The sequence below is a fragment of the Heliangelus exortis genome, chromosome 1, assembly GCF_036169615.1.
Source record: "Heliangelus exortis chromosome 1, bHelExo1.hap1, whole genome shotgun sequence".
Taxonomy (NCBI): domain Eukaryota; kingdom Metazoa; phylum Chordata; class Aves; order Apodiformes; family Trochilidae; genus Heliangelus; species Heliangelus exortis.
Window position 1 is genome coordinate 31,176,405 of NC_092422.1, and position 27,884 is coordinate 31,204,288.

The window sequence follows — 27,884 nt, forward strand, 5'->3', positions numbered from 1 at the left end:
CTCCCTCCTCCCCCGCCCCTCCCCACCTCCTGCCTTCCCCCGCCCCCGGGAGAGGCGAGCGCTCTGCGGGGAGCCGCTCGGCGAGGGAGCCGTCGCCGCCGCTCGGTGAGTTCCACCCGCCCGCCTGAGCGCCGCACCTTGCGGCGAGCCCCGCGTTCGGGGGCACCGGGAGGCTCTTCCCTCTCCCTGGCGGTCGGGGGCGAGCCTTGGCTGGGCACAGGTTCGAGCCCGGCGCCGGCAGCACCCCGTGCCGGGCTGTTCCTGCCCCGCCGCGCCTACGGGAGACGGGAGGTGCGCAGAGAGGGGGGGTGGGGAAGGGGTGCGAAGGGGCCGGTGAGGCGGCGGCAGGCCCCGGGTGGGAGGGTGGCGGTGCGCGCCCTCGGTCCGCGGCCAGCGGCGCCCCGTCCCGCCCGACGCCGCTGCCAACTTTCTGAGGAGTTGAAGCGGCGCTGTATGCCGGGGGGGTGCTGTCTGCCGACTTCGCCGCCGCCTCCTCCTCCACTCGCCGCCGCCCTGCCCTGCTCTCCCCTCCCCGCCGGTCTGCCTCCCACCCTCCCTTCCCTCTCCCCGGTCCCGGGGCAGCGGCGGCTCCGCGGTGCGGGGGCGAGGGCGCGCGCGGGGCGTTTGGCGTGGGGAGGCCGCGGCGCGTGCGTGAGCGCCTGAGGCGGAGGGTCCGGGGCCGAGGGACGGAGCCGCCCCGGGACGGGAGTGGGAATTGGGGGGTGGGAGAGGGGTGGGTGGTTGGGGGGTCCGCGCCCCAGGACTGTCACCCACAGACACCCCCGACATGTCGGCCCCGGACAGGCCGTGTTGGCGATTCTGGGGGGTGTTCGTCCCTCCAGTGCCTCTGGGCGGCTGGGGGTGGTGAAGCGGTGAATCCCTCCCTCCTCAGCTGTTTGCCCTCAGAAATAAAACTCATAGTGGGTTTGTGTTCCAACCCCAAACGCTGTGTGAGTTATTTCCCTACGGTGCCGCCAAAAAAATAATGTTAATTCTCCCGACTACGGCTGGCAGCCTTTTTGCCATAGTCGCGCACAAGGGTGGAGGAGAAGCCAGCAGAGTGAGTCATGGGTTTAAGAGGCCCTCCGGTTGTTTATGGCAAAACCAGGGGGTGGCTCATTCAACATGTGGGAAATAAGTGGAGTTAAGAGTTGCTTAAATTGATAACAAAAGGCTAAGACGGAGGTACCCGTGCGGACTGCACACCCCCCCACCCCAGCTTGCTATCGAGCAGCCTTAAAATGGAGTGGGACACGTAATGTTGCTTTTTTTCTGAAGGAGGACTTGTGGTCAGACTGTCATAGCTGACTGCAGTCGTTATGCATTTGTCAGCATTTCCATTATAAGTGTAGTTTTTATGCAGTTTACAAATTGGTTGTAAAAAATATGCACTGGGTTGAAATTTGGTTGATGGCCATTTCTCCGGAAAGTGGCCACTTCTCCTGCTTTAGATGCTAAGTGAAAATCCGTGGAAAATACCAGCTTTTTATGTTTCCCCGAACTTTAAAACTTAGCTGCTTATGCACATGGACGCATTTACAGCTGTTAGTCCAAAAAAAAAAAAAAAAAAAAAAATTCCCCCTCCTTGAAGTTTGTTAAGCTGGGTAAGGGTCTGAAGGCTTGGCCTCCACAGGCGTTTCTCTTCACACATGGATTATTGCACCAGAGACTTTCAGAAGACTCTTGCAAGGTCCCTGTCACCATCGGTGCCACCGGGCACCCACCTGCAGAGGTGACATGGGGCACCATGTGTCTGCACAGCTCAGACCATCCAGTGCCAGGACAGTTTGAACACCTCAGCACTGCGGACAAGAAGCTGGTGTTAAAGGGAAGGTGGAATATGTTAACTTTGCTCTGCGGGATTTCTGGGGAGTTTTTGGGTTTTGTTTGTTTTGCTTCTTGTTTGGTTTTTTTACTGTCCTGTTGCTGCTTCTGAGGCAGTGAACGAGCACAGTATTTAAGAGGTTCCCTTGGTGTAGGTCTGTACATAAATGTATCTGGATCTCGTGAAACATGCCTGCCACCCAGTGGATGCAGATGATCTCTATGTACTTTATATTCTATATTCTATACATTTACTACCTCTGCACCCCACCCAGCCCTACCCCATGGGTAAGTTTGTGAAACAGAGTGCTGAGAAGCTGTGAAAATGCCAGGCTCACCTGGCCATGCTGCACCTGTGTGCAGTGGGGGTGTCTGTCATGATGTGATCTGCCACTGTTTTTCCTGCCCAGCAATGATCCAGAGGAGCATTTGCCACCCTGTAGCAGCTCCCCAGCTGGGCAGCAGTGAGAAGGGGTGATGTGAATGAGGCAGACAATTATACACAGAGGAAGAGGCAGTTTCATTCCCGGGATGGATGGAGGATTGGATTTTGCAGCCCCTGCGTTTCCTATAAGATTTCCCTGTAAAGGTTTACGTGCGTGGGATGGCTTTTTTTTCTGGGTCCCTGGGATCTGCTCTGGAGTTACACTGAACTCGTCCATCTGGAACAAAAGTCAATGTCTGTTTGCACTCGACATACAGAAGATTTTTTGTACATCTAAGCATTAGAAATGCAAGTCCTGAGTGTTGGAATTGCTCACTCAGTATCCGTAGCTTTTTGCTGTAATCTTTTCGTACCTTAGTTTCCCATCTTTCCAGAAATGTGGATAACAGTATCCTTTATCATACGGATTGCTGTAGTTATGAGAACCGTAAAAGAGCCTGGGAGAAAAGTAGTAATTCCCTCTTTGGTTTGAAAATGTGTAGTGATGCTCTAGAGAATAAGGGTAAAAAGAGTGATTTATGTGTTAATTATAGCAAAGTTTCTAGGGGGGAAGAAGATCTGAACAAGTCATCTGCAATTAGAGACTGACCTCCATGCCTCTGAGCGCCCAGAGACAGTTTTAATTGCTGTAGGCCACTTGGTTCTAATAATTCCTAAATTTTACCATGTTAATCACATTTTTAATACTGCTTTCTTGTGTATAATTTCCTAGCTTTTCTTTCCTTCAGGAAAAGAGTTGAAAAGCAGAGAGGTAGTGTACTTGTGCCACCATCCTTCGTTGCCTGGATTCCTAATGTAATTCCTGGGACTGTGCTGCTGGACCTCTCTGTTGAGGATTAGTGGGGGTGGTGGTCAAAGCTGTGGTATTTGTTGCTGTAAAGGCAGAAAAGGGCAAGGAGAAGCAGGACTCCAGCTCGTGTCCCAAGTACTTGGTGCTATCATGGCTTCCACCAGCCCCTATGTGGAAAGCCTGCTGCCACTCCCTGGCTTGGAGCAAGGTTATTTGAGCTGCATGGACACTGGGGGAGAAGTTGCTTATTGCTGCAGGGATGGCCCAGGTCTGATCAGCAGCATCAGTAGTTGAGAAGAATGTGGTTGTCACCTAAGGGTGAAACTTGGTGCTGAACGTGCACAAAGTTCAGTTCATCTTTGGTTGCTTGAGCCAGTGAGGGTGGGTTTTTTCATGGACACCTCCAATATAACAGCTCCATCCCTCATGCCAGATTTCAAACGTGTCCCCAAGGGTTGCCAGGGTGCTGTAGCCTTCCAAGTTTGCCAAAGATTTCTACCAACATTGAAAGACAGCATTTCCCTTGGTCCTGTTCAGAAAACAGCTGAAGTAACTTAACCGAGTTCTTCTGATTGCAGTCTACCTCTTCCTACCCCATTCCCTCAGAGGCAACCTCTGCAACACATGGAACAAAATTTAGCCTGAGGCAGACATTCAACTTGGAAAATTTCAACCCAAACAGTCAAAGTCTGGCCAAGTTACAAACAGCTGGAAGCAGCATCTTGCATTGGAAGTGTTCAGAAACTGCGTAATAGGCAGTGCTACGAGCTTCATCAATGCTGTGTATATGTTTATGTACATGGAAATATGCTGCAGAATTTGTAATGTTGATCAATAGATTACCTGGTCAACTAACTGGCTCATTTATTTTAAAAATAGAAAATTGGATGTAAAACTCCAGTTAGTTTTATGAATGCTTTTCCCTACTCACATTATTCATTGTTGTTTTCCTGACTGAAAAATGGAAAACTATAAAATGGAGCCTCTGAAATAAATGACAAGCCAGGGCCTACTTGTTCTGAGCCTTTCAGAGTGACTTAACAATTGTTAAAGTCCAATTTACAGTAGAACTCAAGCAAATTGCTTCCCAGCGTTTTGAATTGTAAAAAAACCACATCTCCCAAATTCCTAAGCTATTCATCAACTGGAGTACTGTAGCAGACTCACCCTATATTGTATCCCTGATATATCTATTAACTCCACAATGAAATGTGTGTTTAAAACAATTGTGCCACGGAGTCACTGTGGAATAAATACCACAAACATTGGCAGAGTTGCTTCATAAATCTTTCTTAGTTTAGAGAGGAACTTAGGCGTGCCTTTCTTCTATGGGAGTGCAGCTGTTTCTTGTGGGGTCCCCTGGGGGCTAAATCTTGGTGTAATCCTGTTTCATATCATTATATTTGCAATTTTTGTTATGATATCTCATCGTTACCAACAGATTACATGCAGTTTTATGTGCGTGTGGAACGAGTTACTAGTGTGGTGTACTCCAAATCACATTTTTAATGCTTAGCATCCAGCAGAAGGCATTTTTCATGCAGCCAGATACAAAGGAACCAGGGCTGCAGTTACACCAGCAGGATAGGAGAGTGTCTTTGAACTGGTAATTTGAAAGAAAGCTTAAGAATTTGTGTGTAGAATCATCTCAGCAGGAGTTTTCATTGTAACGCTGCGACTGAAGTGTGGTCTTTGGCTGTATAGCAATATAAATATTGCACAGAAATAGGAAAGTATGTGGCATTAGTAAGGTCACGGGAATTCCATGTCTGGTTTTGCTGCTCACATGTGAGGAAAGATGTGAAATATTAGTAAGAGCACAGTGACAAAAGCGATCCAGGGGTTGGAAACCAATCTTCACAGTGCAAGGCATACAGAATTCAAAGGGACTGGGAGGGGAAATTTTGCCAGTATATGTTGTTTGTATGTATAAAGAAAATACATGGTACATTTGTACTGTCTCCTACAGGGACATCCAATATCTGGGAGATGAAGTTAGGGATGTTTTCCCTTGAAATAATAAGCAGCAATGAGGGCAATGAAGTGTTGTAATGGATTTGCTGTTGCTGGGAGTGTTTAAAGTGAGATGGGGTTTCCTTCTCAAAGATGTGCCTTGGCTTCGTTTGCTGGAGGACATTTCCAGTGTGTGTCAAAGGGGGGAGGACTGTGTTCTGTTCACCTACATTCTTCCCTGGATTGAAAAAACAAGATTATTTGTCGTGTTTTCCGTGTATTGTAGCACATGTTACTACCTTTGATGCGATAACAATGAAATGTCATTCTTCAGAAGTTGGCTGTTTTTCACCTGGGTCTGGAAGACTGTTTTCTCTTGGTTGCTTAATTTTACTTCTGGGATTATGATTAATTATTGTATACTCTTCACTTTCCTCCAGTGTATCAACATCTGGTGGCAGCTGGAGACAGGATATCGGGTACTCCCCTTCCTCACTTCTCCCTGTCAGTGCAGAGTCCCATCTTATTTCCAGGTTGGTGTAGCATCTTTCGTTGCTCTGAATATTGGCAGTTATATTCAGGGATTTAAAAATCCCTGGTTTTTGCCTTTAGATACGCAGGGATATCTCTCAGTGTTCACATGAGCTGCTGAGGGCTTCCAGTACCTGCAAGTCTACTTCCCCTTAACCACCTCTCTCTCCTTTGGGCAAACCTCTGTTGCCACCAGATCTGCTGCGAGCAGAGAACAGAGACTGGAGCACACATGGGAATGGTTTGGCAGCATATCACCCCTGGCAGTCACTAAAACAACAGAAGTAACAGTGGTGAAATAATTTTGTAACCTGAAACACAGGACTGACTGCTCAAATCAAATCGGACCATTACCTGCAGAGTTCTTTTTCAGGCAGCTTTACAATAAAGCTAAATGTTTAATTTGGCCTGGGAGTTGCACTTGAGCCTAGATAGTTATTAGATGATGTTTTATAATTCCATAGTTCATTCTTTTTAATAGAAAAAACAGGCAATTTTTTTTTCCTTCTGGCATCTGAACTAGAATAAAAAGTGTTTCTTTCTGTAGAAAATGTATTTATTGTATTTACTCTAGGGTACATGTTGCACAGAAAGCATGACAGGATCTGATTGATGTTCAGTACTTCACACATTCCTCTTGATTTGGGCTTTTTTATTCACACTTTTAAATATCCTGTGAACTATGTTTTAAGGTAACAAATGCATTTTCTATGCAGGACAACATTACTGGAAGTTTGCCTCTTGGGAAGAACTGAAACTTGAGGAGCCTAAGTTCTTGTAAATCAGTATCTCTAGACTTCCCGAAAATGTGCATATAAGGATTTCCACTTACTTGGAAATACTTAAGTGCTAAAGTACCCCTCTCAAACACAGTTTCTAAAAACACTTTCCTGAGCTGCCTTATTAAGATGTGCATGTTTGAGAAAATAATGAGAGTACAGCCTTTTAGGTTTTGGCCCATATGTCTATAGCTACTTTCATTGGAGTTAATGATAATGTTTTATTGATTTCCAGGAGATCCAGGATCCAGCTCTAATGAAGTGCAAATCAGTTTGGATGTTTTCAGTTTTCAAGAGCTCTAGTCAGCTTACTTAGTAAATTTCTTCTTGAAAAATGGCAAAACCAAAGAAGCAACAGAAAATCTGTAATCCCACTTAACTAGTAGTTGGGTAAAACTTGGGTAATACGGAGACAATAACAAGTATTGTCACATGATGTCTGTTCTGACAGTGCTGCCTTGGGTTGTAGTTTCCCACATCATGACATCTTACTTCATTTGTAGTATTTAGTAAGTTTGATTCCCTTGCTGGTGGTGAAGTGAAACAGTGTTTTAGGCTGAGATTAAAATTTACAAAATTGTTCAGTGGCCTGTGTCCATCTTAGGGGTGTATCATATTTGAACAGAATGCTATTAAATAGCTGAGCTATATAACTGACTGTACAAATACAGCACAAATGGTGCGTGTCTGTAGGATAATTATGCATCCAGACAAGCAAATTAACAAAGGCTAGGAATAGTAGTAGGTTTGAGTTTTCTGCCAGGTTTGTTTTTCTCCCCTTGCTTGTGCCAAATGCAACCATAATGAAGATAGTAAAGTTAGGTGTTTTAATGAATGCATTGTTCTGTACCTGCCATGTCTGTGCAAACTACCCTTGCAGTCCATAATCCAGCATGTCTCTGGGCAGTAAAGACATAATTTTTCTGGCTTCCCTGAATTAGTTTGATTTCCTTCTTTTATTTTTGTCTGTATACAGAACTACCTTCTTTTCCTTCTTAAAACTCGTTATTTCAGATTCACCTGCATACTCTAGGCAGCGTGATATTTCAGTCTGTTTTCCTTCATTAAAAGAATAGTGACATTAAGCAGTTACAGTGTCTGAAGCACCTGGTCATGCAGGCATTGACGAAATTTAATGAAGTGTTTCAGCTTGCTTGACCTTGTTCTGCAACGTGTTTATGTGTCACGTATTCAGGTAGGAAACCGAGAATGCTCTGAGCCTTGGCAGGAGGCTGCTCACACGGCATCTGCTGCTGCAGGTTCTGTTTCAACATCTGCTGCTGTGGTCTCATTTCCAGCAGATCACTTGCTAAGAGTGTATTTGGGTGCTTTTTGGGCTGTGCTTGGGCTCCTCAGGGAGGGACACATGGCTGAGAAGTGGAACTGCTGCTGGGAAACTTGTAGGATTCTGCAGCTTGCTGCAGACCTTCGGAGACCTTTTTCGGGAAAGGGGGGACTGAACAGCGTCCTGGCATCTGTTCTCTGCTCCTTAATTTCGTTTAGAGGGGAAGTTCAATGAGAAATTGCAAAGTCTCTTGTTCCTCAAGATCTGACATTGATCAAGAGAATCACAGCAGATGCATTTGTTTTGAGGAAGACTGAAAGAAAGCACTTTGTCACCAGTTGAAACGATTGAAGAGGTGAGGAGGTTATGCTATCCTGTGGCAAAGGGTTTGCTATTTTTTTAAGATAAATGGCAGGGGAAGTGGTATTGTGGGTAAAAGGACAGCAAGGCTAGTTAGAAAAAGCAAGGTGATAGTACTTAGTGTTCACATACTGCTGTAGAAACGCTGACTGATCCAGCGTGTCATGATAATTACTTAGGGAACCTAAGTTACCTGGGATGCAGATGAACACAACAAATAAAACGAGCTACCAAGCTCCAGAAGGAAGTCCAGTGGTTGAATATTTTTAGCAGGAATATCTCCAAACAGATACACTACCTCAGAAAAATATTTTTGTTGCAAAATACCCTTGGGGCATTTCTTGCACAGTGCTTTTCCTTGCTTTCTCTGAGTGTTCCCCCTCGCATATGCCAAGGAGAGAAATATCTAAGAACCAGACTACATTGTCTAATGAAATGTCTGACCTTGATTTGGTATGGATCCCAACTGCAGTCAGTTGCCTTCTAAGCAAAATATGGGGCCTGAGGAATGGCTTAAGCTGCAAAGGCCCTGGCTTTTCCATGCCATCACTGGAAGTGTCAATTTGCACAGGCATCCCAAGGAGAAACTGGGCTCATGACTGCTGTGGCCGTGATGGCTACAGCTCTTCTCCATTGGTCACCCCCAGCATATTGTCACTTCTGCTGGCATTTACTGTCACCCAGCTGACCACAGGAACCCTTCTGTTTCTGCTAGAATTATTTTGCTCAACTTACATGGTTTAAACAGTAACTTTATTTCAGTTGAAATGGACTGGGGAGCTTAGATGGCAAAGCTGAGGCAGGTTCTGGTAGCTGCTGAGGAGCTGTTGAGGGTGGGTTGAGTAAATTAGTGGAGATGTGTCTGCAGTCTATTGAATCATGAACCTGGTTCCAGCCTTATGCCAGCAGACCTGTGCCAGCATTGTACTTTTAGTTTTCCTTCTGGGAGAGGGGGATTTTACCCATTTGTAATCTGTGTGCAGAAAATAAGTCCTCCAGCACCTGCCTACTTCTGCTGAAGTAAGGCTGAACTTTTTCCTTACTTGTTTGGGTATCTTATCTGCTCTGTGCAGCTGTCATTTACTGGATGCCTTTTCAAGTGAAACTTTCACCTTGAGCCATCCAAACCAAACCTTTAGGGTTTGTTTTGTTTTGTTTTTTCCTCAGGCTTTCCTACTTGAACAACTTTTACGGGTTAAAAGATTTTGTCTTTAGGGTTTGGAAAAAATTATTAAGGCTTTTTCAAATTCATTTTCCAAATGTTAATGTTACAGTGTAGTAAAACTTTTCAGCTATTACAGGTGCAATATTTTAATGAATGAATGAACTGGTTGCTGACCATAAATGTATTACAGCAAATATGGCAAATGACATTGAGAATTTAATATCTATTTATGTTAGTATTTTTCATTTCCTTGTAATCAATTTTACAAGTATAGTTATATAATTTTTGTATTCTCTCAGATTAAATTTAACATCTATTTATGTTGGTATTTTTCACTGCCTTGTAATCAATTTTACAAGTATAGTCATATAATTTTTGTATTCTTTCGGATGATAGCATCATTATGTGCCTCATTCAAGATCAATTACTAAAATATATTACCTAAGTTTGATCTAGCTACTTGCTTTGCCTCTTCTGGGGCAGCTTAAAACAGATCAGACAGCTGAACCAACACAGCATGTTTTCAGGATGGTTTTTGCTTAAGAGGTCTCTGTATTGTTTCTGTGGGAAAACCAGTACATGAACTTTTGTAGGTGGTGTGTTTTGTCCCTCTGAAATAAACACTGCATCAGATGCAGAGGTTTGTACTCTCTGTTTTATCATTGCTGGGTGACAAGAAGCCAAGCCATAGCTCCACTGTAATTCTTCACATACTTTAAAACTCAGACTTGGAGCCAGGTTTTGCATCTTTGCCTCATAGAATCAGAATGGGTTGGGTTGGAAGGGACCTTAAAGATCACCTGGTTCCAACCCCCCTGCATGGGCAGGGACACCTCCCACCAGACCAGGTTGCTCAAGGCCCCATTCAACCTGGCCTTGAACACTTCCAGGGAGGGGGCAGCCACAATTTCCCTGGTAAACCTTTCCAGTGTCTCACCACTCTCACAGGAAAGGAATATTGCAATATAGCAAATATTTGAGGGTATTGTTCCTCACTTACGATCTTGTTTTGGCTTTACTCTTTTAAGTGTCTGGACTGACATTTTACAGTATTTGCATAAAATCTAACCTTTACAGGTCCAAGTCAGGAGAAAGGGGGAAGGATTTCAGTGTGTATTTTGACCTTTCCTGTAAAATGTATAGGAATTTAGTAACTTGACTTTGGGGATGTTCTGAATACAAAATTGAATGGGGTCATGAGTGAGACTCTTATCCTCTCTCCTCCCCCTCGTGGATTAACCCTCATGTAATTCAAGTCATAGAATCATAGAATCATAGAATTGGCTGGGTTGGAAGGGACCTCAGAGATCATCAAGTCCAACCCTTGATCCACCACTGCGGTTGCTAGACCATGGCACTGAGTGCCACATCCAGCCTCTTTTTAAATATCTTCAGGGACGGAGAGTCCACCACTTCACTGGGCAGCCCATTCCAATACTTGATCACCCTCTCTGTAAAGAAATTCTTTCTAATATCCATCCTAAACCTCCTCTGGCACAACTTAAGACCATGCCCTCTTGTCTTGTTGAAAGTCTTCTGGGAAAAGAGACCAACCCCCCCCTGGCTACCCCCTCCTTTCAGGGAGTTGTAGAGAGTGATGAGGTCTCCTCTGAGCCTCCTCTTCTTCAGGCTGAACAGCCCCAGCTCCCTCAGCCTCTCTTCATAGGGTCTGTGCTCGAGTCCTTTCACCAACCTAGTTGCCCTCCTTTGGACCTGCTCCAGAACCTCGATATCCTTCCTGAACCGAGGGGCCCAGAACTGGACACAGGACTCGAGGTGTGGCCTCACCAGTGCTGAGTACAGGGGCAGAATCACTTCCTTGGATCTGCTGGCCACGCTGTTCCTGATACAGGCCAGGATGCCATTGGCCTTCTTGGCTACCTGGGCCATAAGTCTTCTTATAAAGAAATACTGGCATCCACATCCCATTAGGAAAACTGACTTTTCAGCATTTTTCGACCATTTTGGGTATAGGGGTAAAGAGAATGACCTTGTGTTAGTAAATGTCATTCCCTTGTGTTATGACTTGTGTGGTTACACCAGTAATGATGTTCTGCAAGGTGGAAGGCTGATGGGCAAAGGTATGAGTGCCTGGTTATAATTTTCTTCAGTTAAGTAGAACTAGGAAGGAGAAGTTCATATAATTATACTTTACGTTACACAGACACACACACACATACACTCCCTCCCCATTTTGAGGAATACAAAAGCGTGGAAGAAAACAATCCTTGAGCCAACACAACTACTCAGTGATTATATGCTGGTTTTGCCATTTCTTTTCTTTTGTTTTGTCTGTGTGGATTAAAAGGTCTTTGCCGTGTTAACTTTGGCCTGCAGATCTTCAGCCTGCTTTTTTCTGCCCATACACATGAATTGTTCCCTGGCATTATAAGTAAAGAACCAGGTTTCCTGTGGATTCGTATCAGAAGTGTTGTGCTCCTTCCTCCCTGTTTCCCTCCCTATATGATATTCAGCTGCCATTTCACCCCTAGAATGCAAATGTGCATCTCCTGACAATGCAGGTGAGATCTTTTCTGTTTGCTGTCTGGTGTTGCTATTTGGCATTTAATTGTACAAGGGACTTTTCCAACGTGCCATATAATTATATTGCATTATTCCTGCACCTCCAGATCTGGTGTCTGCTGGTGTGGTGCACAAATGAGGTGCTTTGTGTAGCTTTGGCAATGCTCAGTGAATAATGTCATTTTCTTGAGTAGGATGGAGGGAAATAAGTGTATTTTCAGAAAGTAAGAAATAAAGTAGAAATATCATACCTAACCTTACTAGAATTAACTATAATCAAAACTTTTTGATAGGTTATTTGGGATCTTGTGGGCAAGCAGCAGCCTGCTGCATGCAATTATCAAAACAGGAATTAAAGGACACTTGTTCAGGGTAAAGGAGTTGGTTTTCCCATAGGAGAGAGAGTAGTAGGAAGAAAGCTGCTCGTAGCTTGTGCAAAGCTGCAAGGACTCATATTTTAAAACCATCAGGCCTGAGGATGTAGGCAACTGATTAAAAAAAAAAAAGAAAAAGAAAAGAAAAAACAAAGAGAAAGAAAAGAAAAAGACTTTCTTTAATCTCTTTCCTGAGTGAGATCATTGTTTTCATTATTCTTATTCTGAATATTAAATTAGTCTGATGTTATTCTTCAGTAATGGTTGAAATGAAGGAAGATTTCTATGACCACAGTCACAAATAGTATATTTTTGTCTGATAGGCCAAGCTGGAAAACATTTTTAATGTGCTTCATTAAAAGGGGGGAGCATTAAAAGTGAGAGTTTAAGAAATAAAACTGGTCACAGAAAAGCAGTGGATGAAACTCTGTATTCAGGCTGCTGTTCTAGGATGTGAGTGCTCTGCCCTCAAGTTTAGGTCTCATCTGTCCCTTGATGGTAGAGAAAGTTCAAATCATTCCACACTGACTAGCAGATGTTTTCCAGAGCACAGATGTCTTCAAAGCTGATGTACCCTCAGTAAAAGTTGGACAAAATGGGTAAACATATATACTGAAATGCTAAATTTACAATATTATACTAAAATAATAAACATAATGCATACATAGTACATTGGCTGGAGCGCTGAGAATACTCAGTGTTTCTGACAGGTTACTTGTAGAGAATATTGAGCTCCCTTCATGAAATAAATGACCTCTCTTGGTGGGAAGCTGGAGAAAAATCACATCTGCTTGCCATAATCTCCTCTCATTCTCTTAGCCTTTGGTTCATGATTTTGTTTTCAGAGCTCTCTAAACAAAGAGTCAAGAACGATGATTCCTGGGAGACCTTTTGAAAATCCATTGTAGCAGCAGCAGTTCTACCTGGAACTGAGCCTCTGTGTGTGTGTGTGTGTGCAATGGTATCTTCTGAGACATTTTGGCCTGCCAGGCCTCGTTTTTATGGGCAAGTGACAATAGCAGAGGTGACAGTTTGGTGTCTTGGAATGATCCACAGGATTGTAATCTTACAGGATCTGCTGGTAGGGCTGCTCACCTGGCCAAAGTTCAGCATAGAGACACAGGGCTCCTGTTTGTGCAACTGGAAAAGTCTCTGAGAGATTGAGATGTCGGCCTTCCAGCAGTCAATTGATCTTACCTGCAGCCTCATGCTCCCTGACACCCCTCTTTTTTGTGTCCTGCTATCTTCATCTTTTTCCCTCTTCTCTATCCTCCGTGAGTTATGCACTCACCAGTTGGTTAATGTAGCATGTATTTGGATAGGTAAACCTGCTACTAAAAGTATTGATTGTTTGCTGAACATGTAAGTAATCGAGTCATGTTTCTGGCTAACTGTTCTTTAATAGCCAGTTCTCTGTCTGAATGAGTTGTAATGGAAAGTGGATTCACTGACATGAGCTTACTTTTTTGCATAACTGATTTTTTTTTTCTCCTGCCTCTCCACGTTAGCACTTGTATTCCATTAATTAGAGCAGCTGGAAGAGCAGTAACAAACACACTTTCCTTTGTGTTCTCATGTTCTGAGAAATGTAGAAATACCCTGTTGCCTTCTCATAAGCATCTAAAATATTTGTGGAACTCTAGCTCAACGTTTTTCTAAAAATGATATTTATCTGGATTTCCTTTAATTCCCCAAATTTGGCCTGTGTCTGTACAGGGAGCTGGCACAAGTGTGCGAGGCAGCCAGGACAGCCTGCCTAGGGTGGTGGGATTGAAAGGACAAAAAAAAAATCGGGATAGAAGCAAACAGTTTTCCATCTGATGGGAGCAGTGGAAAAAACCTTGCAGCAACCACCCTGGCGTGGATGTGCTGGATGCTCATGGTTACTGACTGAAAGGCAAACACGAATAAATAACTCCCTGGTACTTCTTCAAGATATCAACAGTAATTTCCTGTAGTATGGCTGACGTTCTGGGACTGTGCAGTCTGTGCAACCTAACTCCCTAGCCCTTTAAAAAAAGAAAAAGAAATTAAAAAAAAAAAAAAAACAGCTGCAAAAGTACAACTTTGGGTCCAGAACTGTCTAGCTAAGGGCGGTGCCTGGCTGTTCTCCCCCAGGAGAGGGTTTGATGGGGAACATTACGATCCCTCCCCTTATCCTCTCACTCTGTATAAAGGCCAAACAATAATAGTAATGCTAATGTTGCTGTGCTGTAGTTTCTGTGCATATCTCTACGCTTGTCTCTGGCTGTACCAAATAGTTTGTCTGTGATAACAACATTCCTTGCGTAGCAGCTTTTACAAATCTCAGCTTCATTCTCGATTTGATATTTGTACTGATAAATACAGACATAAATAAAACCACTGTGAACGCTGGTTTTTCTTTCCTTTTTTTCCCAGTATGTCTTTATTATTCATGAATGTGTTGCAACATCCAAAAATGTAGTGAGTGACTCAGAATGAGAAGAGGAAAAATACAGTTATAGCTTTTTAATGAAGATTCCTCAGCGGACTACAGAGTGTCCCAGTTAAGAAACCGCTGTCTGACTATGTAAAACCAACCCTATCTTTGCTTTTATGCTCCTTCTGTGTGTATTTGCAACACAGTTTCATTTGGTGTATGTTTCTATTCATTCATGAGGCAGATTTGGTTTTTTTCTGTCTTCTATCGGGAAGGACAAAATTCTAACCTTAAAAACCAAACAAAACCCACAGAACAACATGTTTACAAATAGTTTTGGAATTGTTTTGTGTGTTTTAGAAAGGAAAAGAGCAAAGGCTGAGTTTACTGTTACTGGCATGGTAACATTTCTAATAGTTTTAGATTGAGCTTGTATTCTTAAAAATGATCTTTGCAAGGACTCCAGAGCAAATATAACCATCTTGTCAAAGCAACAGAGCTCTGAAGGAGTATAATAGTGGGGGATTTGAAGCCCACGTCCTGGGATGATGTCCAGCACTGACCTACTTCAAGAATCAACATTGACTTTCTTTCTGGAAAGATCGTTTCTTGTTCTTGGAAAATCAAGCCTTGTCTTTCATATGTTTGGTTTTTTATGTTAGCAGTGTTAATTTTACCACATTCCAGGTATGCCCTCACTTTCGTGTCTTTCTTGCACAATAGCTGGGAAACCATATTTGCTTTAAATCTTTGAGTGCAAATATAAATAGCTAGGGGATGTAATGCTTGTCTTTCAAACCAGCTGTACATCTAGGTGCTAGTTTCCTTTGGAAAGCTGTGGATCTAGCACAGTCCTGCTTTCAGGATTGTACAGCCTTGTATGACATCAAAGTATATTTTTAGAGAATTTACAGGGCTGGGTTGCATATTGTGTGAGAATTTGGGATAAAAAAGTTATATTGTTATGCCCTTGCTGGTTCTTTTGGGATATCCAGTGATTATTACCATACAAAAATTAGGTAATTTTGGCTTTTTTTTTGGGTTGCAAATGTGTTGTAGTGAGGAATTGATTCATGTAGTGAGGTATATATATGAGGTGTAAGTATGTATAAGGTATAGATATAGATATAAAATAGCATTACTGTTACAGTGCATAGCTATATTTGGGCATTAATAAGAACTCTGCTGTCTTCTGTCTTATTTCATAAATTTTTCTGTATTGTCAAGCAGTAAGCTTTTCTAGATTTAAAAAAAAAAAGTCTGGATAGAGTTACCCTTTTTTTGGTGTAAAATACATTGATGATATTTAAAGATGTAAGGGATGTTGGCTTTTAGTCAGTTTACTCATTATGAATAAAGGACTGGGAAGCAACAATTTGTAAGTGAGTTGGGTTCCAGGATGCAGGAGCTTTAACTGCCTGTCTGAGTGTGGTTAGTGATAACATTATGTAAAGCATGATGACTCCTCCTGTCTGTCAGCTGTTCTATTGTTTCTGTTCTGTGCTTTTCGGGGGTGTGAGAAGCTTGCTGAGGGAAGTAGTATTGGTTACAAAGATGTCCTCTTATTATTTTGATTTCCTTGTGCTCCTGCCTCAGAGCTGTGGGTTTAGAAGCCTGACTTCTGTTGCCCCTACTGCCAGGTGTATTTATAGGATGTCAAATACAGAGAGCACTTTCCCAAAGGGACAAGCAGTGTGCAGAGGGATGGTGGAACCTACATCAGGTCTAAGAGCTCTGCATTAGGTGGTGTCTTTGTCCCTTCTCTCTACCTGCAGCATCCTCCAGGGAACATGCTTTGAGTTTTGTTGGGTTTTTTTCAGCTAATGTGCAATCATTTGAGGAGAGAAAACATATTATTGCAGTCTAGCAGTTTATTACCACACACAGAAAGAGGTCCTATATCCTTTGCTGGCAGTGCTCATCGCTGCCTTTCTGAGCTGATTCAAGGGCTGGCAATGCTTCCCACCCACATTGACCAGCTTTCTCCTGCATTAATGTGTTTAATGTGATTAGTGGAAAGTTTAACTGGTACCACGTGGACCAGAATCAGTGCAAGAAGAGGATGGGGAAAGAAAAGTGTGGTCTGCATTGGTAGAAAAGTGTCAGAGGGATGTGGGGGGCTGCACTCTCAGCCTTCTGGCTGAAAGTGGATCAGAGATTGTCCTCTATTGGAGCTGTATTTACTACCTGGATTTTTTCAGTTCTTTCATTCTGAAGTCTGCTTGTCAGTAGGAAGGAGGATATAATCACATTCTAAACCATTCTCAGAAATACTGAGAAATACTGTTCAGCAGAGGTAAACCCGTAACAAAAGGAGGAAGGAAGTAACTTTAAAAAGCAAGGAAAAGTGACCATAAAAGTAGATTTTCCTAGAGGCTTGTCACCTCTGGGATGTGACCTAGGAATACCTTACAGATGATCCAATAAGAGTTTGTGCAAGGCTGCACAAGGTCAGGAGTTTGTACTTGTGTGGGATGTTGCTATGCTGCTGGCAAAGGCAGCACCTTGCCAAATCTGCCTTCACTAGGAAACACTGGAGGCAAACCTGGAAGTGTAAAATGGATGAGGTTAAAGCTGCTTGGTGCTCCACTGTGAATCCGTTCCATTTCAAACACCTCTTTTGCCTCTTCTGCTACCAAGGCATAATTTCTGGAGGCTTGGGAGTTTCCTGACCACAGGCTTGTGAAAGGTTCTTGTGTATTTTGAAAGAAGACGACATTGACTATCTGAAGGATTCCAGTTAAACACAGGACAGCCAGGATGCCTTCTTTCCCAGATTTTGAAAAGAACAGTGGCCTGTTCATATGCACTTATTTTACTACCACCTTTCCTTTCCTACAATTCAACTGAAGTTCAGAAGACCAGCCCAAATAAGAAGTAGACTGTTGTCTCTCATTGTGCTCTACTTTCAGCCTATGCCCAGTGTAGACAAAAACATCACTGAACTGTACCTTTAAATTGCAAATTAAGAACTGATAGCTACGTGGGCTGCATTCCAGGTATCTGAAACCCTGGGTGCCACATTTCATCTTTGAAATGTTTTTTTTAAGCCGCAATCTCTGAAAATTGAAGAGGTTTGTAGATGGCAAAAAATTGTTTTAAAAATAGTGGAAGTATATGGTTTGAATTTGTGATTAAATTGTTAAACAATACATTGATGAGGACTTTTTTTATTCCTAGTGTCCTAAGCTGAGACTTTCTTTAGGGCCACGAGTAAGTTATCTTATAATTTCCTGATGCAATATCATCAATGAGTAAATATTTACAACATCACACATTTGGCAGAGTTAGAAACCCACAATAGTTTCAGAATATGTTTTATGTGGTCTACAATGGGAAGTGCCAGTCTATAAATCCAAAGTACTGGGATATTAACACCATGGCAGAAATGTGTTGTAGCAGTGCTGTTATTGTTTGCTGGTGTTGTATACAAGGAGAAATGATGGTGCATAAGTTCAGGTGCTAACTTAAGACTGGTTCAAGTGTCATGCTCCCAGACACATACAGTTTGGTCTTGGGCATGTCCATTACTTCAGGTGTTCTTCCCTGCCATGCTTGTGAATGGGATTATTAGGATTTCCTTCCTCCAGGGATGCCTGTGATTAAATATGTTGCAAAGCTGGAGATAGTCAGATCCTACAAAAAAAAAAAAAAAAAAAGAACCTTAAACAACAACAGAACCTTAAATCAGATTTTTATCCCAGGTTGAGCCAGGGTTTGATGAGGCACTAAGCATGTGTGAGTTGACAGTATGAGCCTGAGCTGAGAGTAGGGTTGTAGGAGCAGTTACAGCATCTTGAGCTGCTTTAGGAGTGGCACCATGGGGTGCCATGTGACCAGAGCCTTGCTCCTCTTTTCACATAATGGCCTTGTGTATAATACAAAAATTAGAAACAGAGGTTTTAAATTTAAAGTCTCTGCCCCCTCCCCTTTATCAAAATAATATTTTCTCCTCCCCAACCCCCATCCAAAACCAAAAGCTGAAAGCAGTCACAAGCCTCCTATCTGGACTGTTTTTATGAGACTGAACTGATCTATCTTTCAGATGGGACAGCATACCTCCAGAGCACATTTCTTTGGTCTGCCCTCATGCAGCTTCAGATCTGCACTGTCCCTTGTGCTGCTTGTGGGCTGCTGTGGTCCCTCGCTGTACCTCCTGGGCAAGCATTGGTCTTAACAACCCCAGGCAACACGACAGGATTGGGGAACAGTGGCTGGAAAGCTGCCTGGTGAAAAAGGACATGGGGTGCTGGTCAACAGCCAGCTGGATATGAACCATCAGCGTGCCCAGTTGGCCAAGAAGGCCAACAGCATCCTGGCTCGTATCAGGAGAAGTGTGGCCAGCAGGAGAAGGGAAGTGATTGTGCTCCTGTACTTGGCACTGGTGAGGCTGCACCTCAAATGCTGTGTTCAGTTCTGGGCTTCTCACTACAAGAAAAACATTGAGGTGCTTGAGAAAGTTCAGAGAAGGGCAACCAAGCTGGGTAAAGGTCTGGAGAACAAGCCTTATGAGGAGAGGCTGAGGGAACTGAGAATGTTTAGTTGGGAGAAAAGGAGGCTGAGGGGAGATCTCATTGCTCTCTACAGCTACGTGAAAGGAGGTTGTTGGGAGGATGGCTGCTGGCCTCTTCAATAAAATAAATAATAATAGGTCTAGAGAAAATGGCCTGAAGGTGGAACAGGGGAGGTTTAGGAGATCTGAGGAAGAATCTCTTTACTGAGGGAATAGTTAGGTGCTGGAACGGGCTGCCCAGGGAGGTGATGGAGTCACCATCCCTGGAGGTATTTGAAAAACATAGATGAGACACTTCAAGATATGCTCTAGTGGGATGGTGATGGGGAGGGGTTTTTTTGTGTGTTTCATTTTTTGTTTGTGTTTTCATTTGTTTGTTTGTTGTGGGTTTTTTTATAGGTTTATGGTTGGATGTGGTGATCTTAGACGTCTTTTCCAACCATGCCATTTCCGTGATTCCATCCCATCCCAGCCTTGCAGACCTGTCATTTTCAAAGCTATTTGAGAAGGAAGGACAGTAATTACCAAACCAGAGTGTTAAAAGAGAAGCAGCTTCCAAGGGATCACACACGAGGCCAGCAGAAGTGGGAGCTGCATCCAGGTCTCTGCCACCCAGCCAGTGTGTGGCCTGCTTGGCTGCACTGCTCCCCTCAGGGTCTTGTTTGGCATGGGTTTCTCTGGGAGCCAGAGCCAATGGCAACATGAAAATTGTATTATGCATTAATTTTTTATTTGTATTTTATTTTACTTAACTTTTCTGCTGATGGGTTCCACCCTCAGCTGCACTGTATGGCTGCACAAATATTTGCACAGGGAAGCAGCGGGGGGAGTAGCTCGGTGTGGGGAACATGCAGCCAGGATGGAGTGGAGGGCTAAAGCTGTTTAGATTGGCTTAAGCCATGCTGTTGGTCAGTGTCTAGCTATGTCCTTTGGGCAGACAATGATCCAAGTGTCATACAGATACTCATCCCAGAAATGGGCAGGGTCACTTCTTTTTTTAAGCGGAAATTATAATTAGCAAGAAACCTGAGGCAGTTCCAGGGATGAACATCCACCTGCATTCTCTCTCGCTAAACATGTTTACATTTTACATATGCTTTTTAAAAAATACTGCTTCCAGGTTTAGCGTAGAAACAGCAAGATGTTTGTAAACATGTGCTCATACATCACTACAAAATGATCTTTCAGTTTAGTTGATTGTCTGGATAAGACTGGTGCTTTTTTCCCCCTGTAAGGCATAACTAGTCGACTTTCTTTAATAATTAAAATGCCACTCTCCCTGTGCCAATGTTGCAGTTTCTTTGTAACTGCTGTGCACCTGGGTCAGATTTCTCCCCTCAGTGTCCCATGATTTTCCTGAGGGTTTTGCAGAGCAAGACACATACTTCTAGATGTAAGATTGGATTAGAATTAAGGTGTTGGAGAGAGGGAAAATACATCTATTGTTGAGAGGTGGAGAATACATATAGTGATTAAAATAACACTGCAGTGTTTCCTCCACATGGTCTTTTTTAAACTAAGAATTACAAATTAAGACATATTTTTATAAGGAGCTTCTTTACTGAGAAAGTCACAAAAAAACACGCTGTTGCTTCTTTCATTCAGATCTTCTGCTATAACAGGTTGAAAAATACATTTAATAAAATTGTACCTAGATAACTGCTCTTTAAACAATAAAACAAGAGCTGATTTTGCCTTTGAGTGCCACGCAGGTATCACGGGGATTGTATTACTTGGAAGCAAACCCAAGATTTTCTTCTTGGTTATTAAACATAATCAGTAGTTGGGGATATTAATGTCTGTAAAGCAATGAATCTTAGTGAACAACTTGTACAGCTACTGTCTAATGATCACTGTGGGGGGACAGAGGGTGTTAATGACATCTGCACTTAGTTATGTTAGGAAATATTTCAATGTGTATGCTAGAAGTAGCTTCAGGTTTTTACTCAAGTTTTCTCTGCCATTGCAGGGTCATCTCTGCTACTCTTCCCTTGTCTGCCTCCTAGCTCCTTGCCTTGCAGTTACACCCTCTGGTTTTCTGCATGGGCTTGGGTCCTTGTGCCATGCCTTTCCTCACAGCCAGCATGCTGCCTGGGACTCTGTCCTACTGGAAATTGATGGAAAAACAAATTTATGTGCCAGCCTGTAAACAGAGCATTCGCTGAAATAAGGTGGAAGTAATCCTGTCCTCACACTCCGTGCTGTGTTTCTGAGAGTAAATTTCTGTCAGGCCTCTTGGTGTGCCTGGTGGGCCCATCTCCAGTACCTGGAGTTCTGTGTCCAGTTATGGAGCCCCTTTTACAGGGGGGACATGGATGTGCTGGAGTGTATCCAGAGAAGGGCCATGAGGATGATCAGAGGGCTGGAGCAGCTCTGCTGTGAGGGCAGACTGAGAGAGTTGGGTTATTCAGTCTGGAGAGGAGAAGGCTCTGAGGAGACCTTATTGTAGCCTTCCAGTATCTGAAGGGGGCTACAGGAAAGCTGGGGAGGTACTTTTTAGGATGTCAGGTAGTGACAGGACTGGGGGGAATGGATTCAAACTAGAGGAGGGGAGATTTAGATTGGATGTTAGGAAGAAGTTTTTCACCATGAGGGTGGTGAGACACTGGCACAGGTTGCCCAGAGAGGTGGTGGAAGCCCCGTCCCTGGAAGTTTTTTAGGCCAGGCTGGACAGGGCTCTGAGCAACCTGATCTGGTGAGAGGTGACCCTTCCCATGGCAGGGGGGTTGCAACTAGGTGATCTTAAAGGTCCCTTCCAATCGTGAAAATTCTATGATCTGAAGGGCTTACGTTGCCTTTTCCTGTATGCTGGGCAGCTTTTGGTATCTCCTTTATTAGCCTCGGTCGTTCATTTGAAGAATGTAAGGAGCATATCAGAAATATACTGGGGATTCTTGAGGGCCTTGGCTCTGGACTTGGGTGCGTGTCAGTGTTTCATTGAAGGCTACACACAGACTGCCTTGCCTGAAGCGACATGGGCCCTCCGTGAGTTTTGCCCTTTTTTGTTTGTTTGCTTCTTCCTTTTTTTTTTTCTTCTTTTATTTCTTCCTGAGGTTAACCAGTGTAGCGTGAGCAGGATGGCGTCGGTAGAAAATACCAGATGTTCTGCCGAAACGCGTTTATTTATTTATTACTCGTGAAGAGGAGCGGCTGGGACCTTGCGCAAGGGCTCCTCGGTGCGGGCCCTCAGGCGCGGGCCGCCTCTGGAGACCGGGGCGATGGCGAGGGGAGCGCGGCGGGGGCCGCCGCCATGAGCCCGCCGCTGGCGTAAGCTGGCAAAACCGAACCACGCGTGGTCACACTCCCCACACGAGGGTAGGCGAAGCGGGGCACGAAGCTGGCCAGCCCCTCTCCGCCTGTCCCCGCTCCCCCGAGCATTCTGTCAATAGAACCGCGGGGAGAGGAGCGGGGCCGCCGCCACCTGCGGGCCGGGCCCGGCGGAGCGCTGGCCGCCGCCCGGGGCGTGTCGTGTCGTGTCGTGCCGAGCCGAGCCGCGTCGAAGCGCCCGGCCCCGCGGTGACTCACCGGCCGGGGCCCGGGCACAACTTCCCCCCCTCGACAGGAGCCATTTTAGCTGCACGAAGCTGCGGGGCGGCCGGGGCGGCGCCGCAGGCCCCGCGGCGAAGCGGTAGGTGCTCCCCGGGGAGGGAAGGGAAGGGCGGCTCGGCCGGGCGGGCGGGCGGAGGGGACGTGGCTTCCCCGGGCTGCTGGCTTCTGCCTGCCTCGACGTGCTGGCCGGGCCCGGAGCGGCTCTTCTCAGCCGTCTGGGGAGGACTTTTTGGGTTTTTTCTAGGGGAAAGGGAACTTCTGGTAAAGTCCAGCAGCAGAGTGCGCTTGAGAAAAACAAACAAACAAAAAAATAAACTGCGCTCCGAGTAAAAGTGACGCTTTGGGGCAGCCGCTTCGTGAGCTGCCTGGAGCTGAGGGTGTTGCTCCGGGCGAAGGGCACTGCGGCCACCGCTGCCGCTGCTGTGCTTCTCCGAGCAGCGCACTTCAGAAGTGTGGCAGCCGATTTGTGACTGTGCTGCGTTCTTGCAATTTTGTCACCTTTTCAAGAGTGAGGAGGTGTCAGGCAGGCCGCTGATCTTCCCCCTCCAGCCGCTGCTCAGCTGACTCTACGATAAACGAGTTTTATTTATTCCAAAGTTGGGTTAGCCTGGAGCCGGCTTGCACAGCATGGTCCAGAGCAATTCAGGGAAAGTGGTTTTATTCAGCGCTGGAGCTTTGAGCACCTTTGCTCCACCGCGGCTCTACCGGTGTGGTCCCCAGCGACTCTAAAATGGCAGTGTTGGCTTTTCGAAGCTGTCTGCGCCCGTGACCTTAAATTGTGATTCTGTTTCTGCTGAGACAAACTCATTCAGGGGTAGATGCCATGGGGTCGTTTTAAAATAGAGGGAGTTAAATTGTTTTCTGCGGGAAAAACCAGCCTTTTTCAAAAAAGTTATTAAGAAACTAGTAGTAATGGGAATGGCAGAGGGACAGACCAATTATAAAATGGGCTTAGTGGTAGTTGTAATGGGAGAAGAAAATCCTGAAGATAATTGTGGTGTGTCAAATTGCTATTTAAACTTTCAGTGGATGAAAACCACCTTGATTCTGCTAATTATGTACTTTTGAACTCTAGCGGAATATTTTCAGAAAGAATGAGTGTTCCCACCTTGTTTATAGTTGAACAGAAATGCAAGTTAGTGTCTTTAGAAGTTCTGTCTGAGCGTATAACTTTGGAGCCTCTGTTTCAGTCTTTCAGTTTAGAGATTAAGTTGAATATCCTCTTTTTGACAATGAAATGACGGAGCTCAAACTGCTGCACACAGGGGAATACTTTCCAGTTTCATTTACTGCATGGAGCCTGTATCTGAGAAGTATAATGGAGTCTTGCTTAATACTGCTATCAGTTGCAGGGGAGGGAGGGAGGCAACCATTAAGTAAATGGTCATGTTTTGGGTGAGGCTGTCTCTTGCCTGCAGCCCTTCCAGTGTTCACCCGTGTCGTCCTTCTGCATCTTACGGTACAGTGTGTTTTTAGCAGCTTTTGATTTTATGTTTTGCCTTTCTTTTTCTAAAAGCAACAGGTTTTGTAAGCGTTTGGGGGATTTATTTGGTGCATTGTTTCATGTTGAGAAATCCAGAGAAAATTATAAAACTGCATAAGAAGCATTTGGAAAAAAAAAAAAAGTTTTGAGTTAGTGATAGAAGTTTTTTACTGAAAAATTCTTTAAGGTATTTGCATCTTTTTGTCATCATGAGTTTTATTTTCAGATCTTAGGGCTGAGGCAAGAACTGTCAGCCATGCTTGAAACCAGCAGAGCATGAACCTTCTTTTCCTCTTACCTTCCCTTCTTTCTGCTGTACTGGACCCTGTTGAGACACCCATCCTTAAAAAACTTGAGCTATCCTAAGTAGGCTCCCAAGCTGTGGCTGTTTATCGGGGGTAGCATGTTTTTTGTCTACTAAAGGGTAAGTAGCTGCCACTGCTTTCTCTGGAGCCAGGCTTCTCAGAGGAGCAGTTCCTCTTTGAAGGCAAAGCTGCCATGTTCAGGCTCTCTTGCTCCTGCACAAGGACTAGACCAGGGCTACAGAAACATCCGTGGTGCAGTGGTGGAGCTAGGAAAAAGTTATTTGAAAGACCTCCAAGCTTTACAGATGGCAGCCTGGATAGATCTATTAGAAGGCAGAGATTAGAAGGGACAGAGAAGTAGTGTTAGTTTTTGTTGATTTGTATAGCTGAACCCTGTGTTTGTCTCAAAAAAAAAAAAAAAAAAAATATATATATATATTGTTTCCCCCTTACTCTGATGCAGGGATCTTTTGGTTCCGATTGAGTTTGTGGTTGTTGAGAGATGAGCTGTGGGATCACAGCTGGCATCATTAGATGCCAGTTGTCTTGAACATTATTTCCAGACTCATGCTTTTACAGAAGTGCCTGTTTTCTAATGTGCTCTCGTTTTCTTCCATTGAATGTTAGAATTGTCCAGTCAGTGATCTTGGCACTCAAAAGAGGGGAAAAAAAAAAACCAAAAAAACCCATGAATGTCCAGATTTGAAGAATGTTGTTGGCCTGGTATAGCCTGATCTTTCAGTATTGCTGCAAACTCATACTTCAGTGGTGTGCATTACATTTCTGTTTATAAAATCCAGAAATACACACAGTGTGTTAAGTGTACCTTTTTCTCTCTTCTCAGCACAACTGTATTCAAGGTAGGGGACTACAGCAGAGCTGCATTTTATGAGCTGATAGAAAAGACTTCATAAAAAAAAAAAATGTAGAATTTCCCCCTGTTTCAGCGGAGAAGCTCTGATCTCCAAAACAGCTTTCGCTTCTTGCAGGGATTAGCAAAAGTTTCTCAGTTTGCTCTGTCAGAATTTGTTGATTTTACTGACAGTTTTGGTAACTTGCTGGAGTTTTGTTGGGTGTGTGAGGAGCAGCAAGGACTTACCCCGATGGAGTGATTCAGCATAGGAGTGGCAGGAGGTGGAGTTCACATTTCCAGCCTTGGTTCTCATCTGCTCTGTGAGAATTGAAACTTTACTACCATACGCCTGATTTACTGTGCTTACCCTTTTAATGCCACCAATGTGCTTGAGAGATGATTTTCTTTCTTAAATCTTCTTTAAATGTTGCTTTCTTAAATCTTCTTTAAACCTTTCTTTACAGATAAAAGTAGTTGCCAGAGACTATACATACTTAAATTGGAGGTACTTTGCTTATCAAAACACTGCAGCAACCATGTGAAAGGCTCTAGACATTCTCACTCTCCTGACTCGAGCAGGCTGATCTGTGTAGAGGTAAAAATGATTATTTCTTCAATATGGGCCTGCCAAAGCATCCTACTGTGTCAGCCTTTGTGCTAAAAGGATCCCATTAGATAGGGACCAAAGTTAATGCATTCTTTCCTTGATGTGCTCTGGGCCTTAACTACCTACCAGCTATCTTTAGTGATGAATCAAATGTCTAGAGCTCAGGTCATTTATTTGTCCTTAAAGAGATTGGTAATCTTGAGTCACATGTGACTTCATACTGAGTTCAGGTTTGAATGTGAAAATGATAGCCTTTTTGTTAGCCTAGAAAGAACCTCCCATTCTCAAACTTGGATGTAAAAATTATTTCTTTCTGTACTGGGGGAAAAGGTACTACCATTAAGATAATTTGCTAGGAATAGGAATCCTAAATACATAGGTTTGAAACTGTGGGAAAGAATTGGTTTTAGATGGATTGAATGCCACTCTCTGCTTCTATAATAAGACATTCTAGTCTATTTCTAGAGCACCCTATATTTAACACATTGTCAACATTTCTATGTGAATATACCAAATACATTTTTTATTTTGAGGGGAATGTTTTGTGCTTCTTGCATGGTTATTGTTAGTGTACTAACGGTCTCATTGCCTCATTTGAGAGCTCCTTCCCCATTTGCTTTACCTTCTTGCATGGTAGTGGTTTGACTTTTTCAGTGAGCTCAGTATTAATACCATGCCACACAAGACTGGTTTCAGAATTGAAAGAAAGGGGTGAGCTTGGTTGATTCAAACTGTTGGCTGTGGCTGAAAGAAAAAAGCATGTTCAAAAATATGAATATGCTTCTTCTACTTTTCTGCCATGGTGTATGTTCCTCTAGTGTTTTTCATGGGAGCCTTTGACAGAATTAATAAAGTTGGCAGGTTAGGAGAAAGCTACCTTGTTTTTATGAGCTTCATATCAAGGCACTTCTGCTGTTCTGCAGTTGCTGGCTATCTTGGTGTTTATTTGGTTTTATACTGCAGCTAAGGAAAGAAACAACAAAATGTGATTGTGAAACTACAGTAACAATTTGTGATGTCCAGGGCTGAACACTGTCAGAAAATTAATGTTTAACTTGCTCTTCCAACCAGACTCGATTTCAAGTTAAAAGCAAGTTAAGAAGGATACTGTTAAATTTCTGCTCTTTGTGTGTGCTGCATGTGCTGCGCTAGATAATTTTGAAGCTAACAAAAATAGTTTTGCAAGGATGTGATGGCAAAGTTTGCTTTTAGTGGAGGCTGTCCTTCTGACCAGGAGATGACCCTTCAAGGAAGAGCTTTCATGGAAGCTGTGTCTTGAAGGCATCAGGGGGCTTGTGTGTTGTCTGCTGAAGGCAGAATGTGGCCTGGCGTTGTCCTCAGAGGTGGTGGTGATGTTATACACTCCTGTTCTCTTGGTATGTTTGCTGTTTTGTCCTATTATTTCTCTCCCTCTCACAGAGCCTCTGTGAACTGTTTACTCTCTGCAGCTATTTGGGATTTTCCACGGAGCCTGTAAATTAAGCATGGGAATGAAGGCATTGGGTGTCAACAAGAAAATAATTATGGAGCTTATGTGGTGTGCAGTATGAAGGGTGGCACAGCTCAAATTGCAGTAATTTACTTCCCCGTCTCCCAGTTCCTTCAAACCAATTTACCAAGAGCTCTGAGAGACCAGCAAGGGGCTCCAGGTGTCCTTGGTGGTGTACAGCTGAGAGGCTGCTGTCCTGTTGTCTTTCAAAAAAACAAGCAACATTTGTTTATTTCAAAAAGAGAAAAGAAAGAACTGTAGAGAGGAAGTGCCTCTTTCGGGGCTTTTTGTCTTTACAAAGGTGGTTTAGGCACATGAATGAAAATGAAACTTTATGTGTTGAGAAACAGTCTCAAGTTTGACTGCTAGGGACGGCTTTTGGCATTTTTAAAAATACTGGCCCTTTTCTTTTAAAAAAAAATCCAACAATTTTTTTAATATTGGTGAAAACCAACAATGGAATACATTGCTTTTGAAGCAGCTGATTGATTTTTTTTTTTCTAATCGGGCTGCAATATAGAAAGGCATTCATTTAGACTATTTAATTAAAGATGGGCAGCTGAGAGATTTCCTAAGAAAACTTAGTTCTTATATTTTCCTTGTGTTTTTCTAAATGTGCAATTCTGAAAGAATGAGAAAGATCTAATTACGAATG

At 43.7% G+C, this 27,884-nt stretch overlaps 1 protein-coding gene across 3 annotated transcripts in view; it reads left to right on the forward strand.

The window, feature by feature from the left end:
- Window positions 1-26: 26 nt before the first annotated feature.
- The window catches only part of ELF1 (E74 like ETS transcription factor 1), a 90,603-nt gene continuing 62,745 nt past the window's right edge, over window positions 27-27,884 (forward strand). The window contains exon 1 of one of the 3 annotated variants that reach the window (XM_071740353.1): window positions 27-105. The gene's annotated coding sequence lies outside the window, so the exon portion shown is untranslated. Of the gene's footprint in view, window positions 106-22,139; window positions 22,572-26,882; window positions 27,117-27,884 lie in introns of those variants that run through there. The other 2 variants (XM_071740346.1, XM_071740362.1) reach the window with 2 other exon arrangements.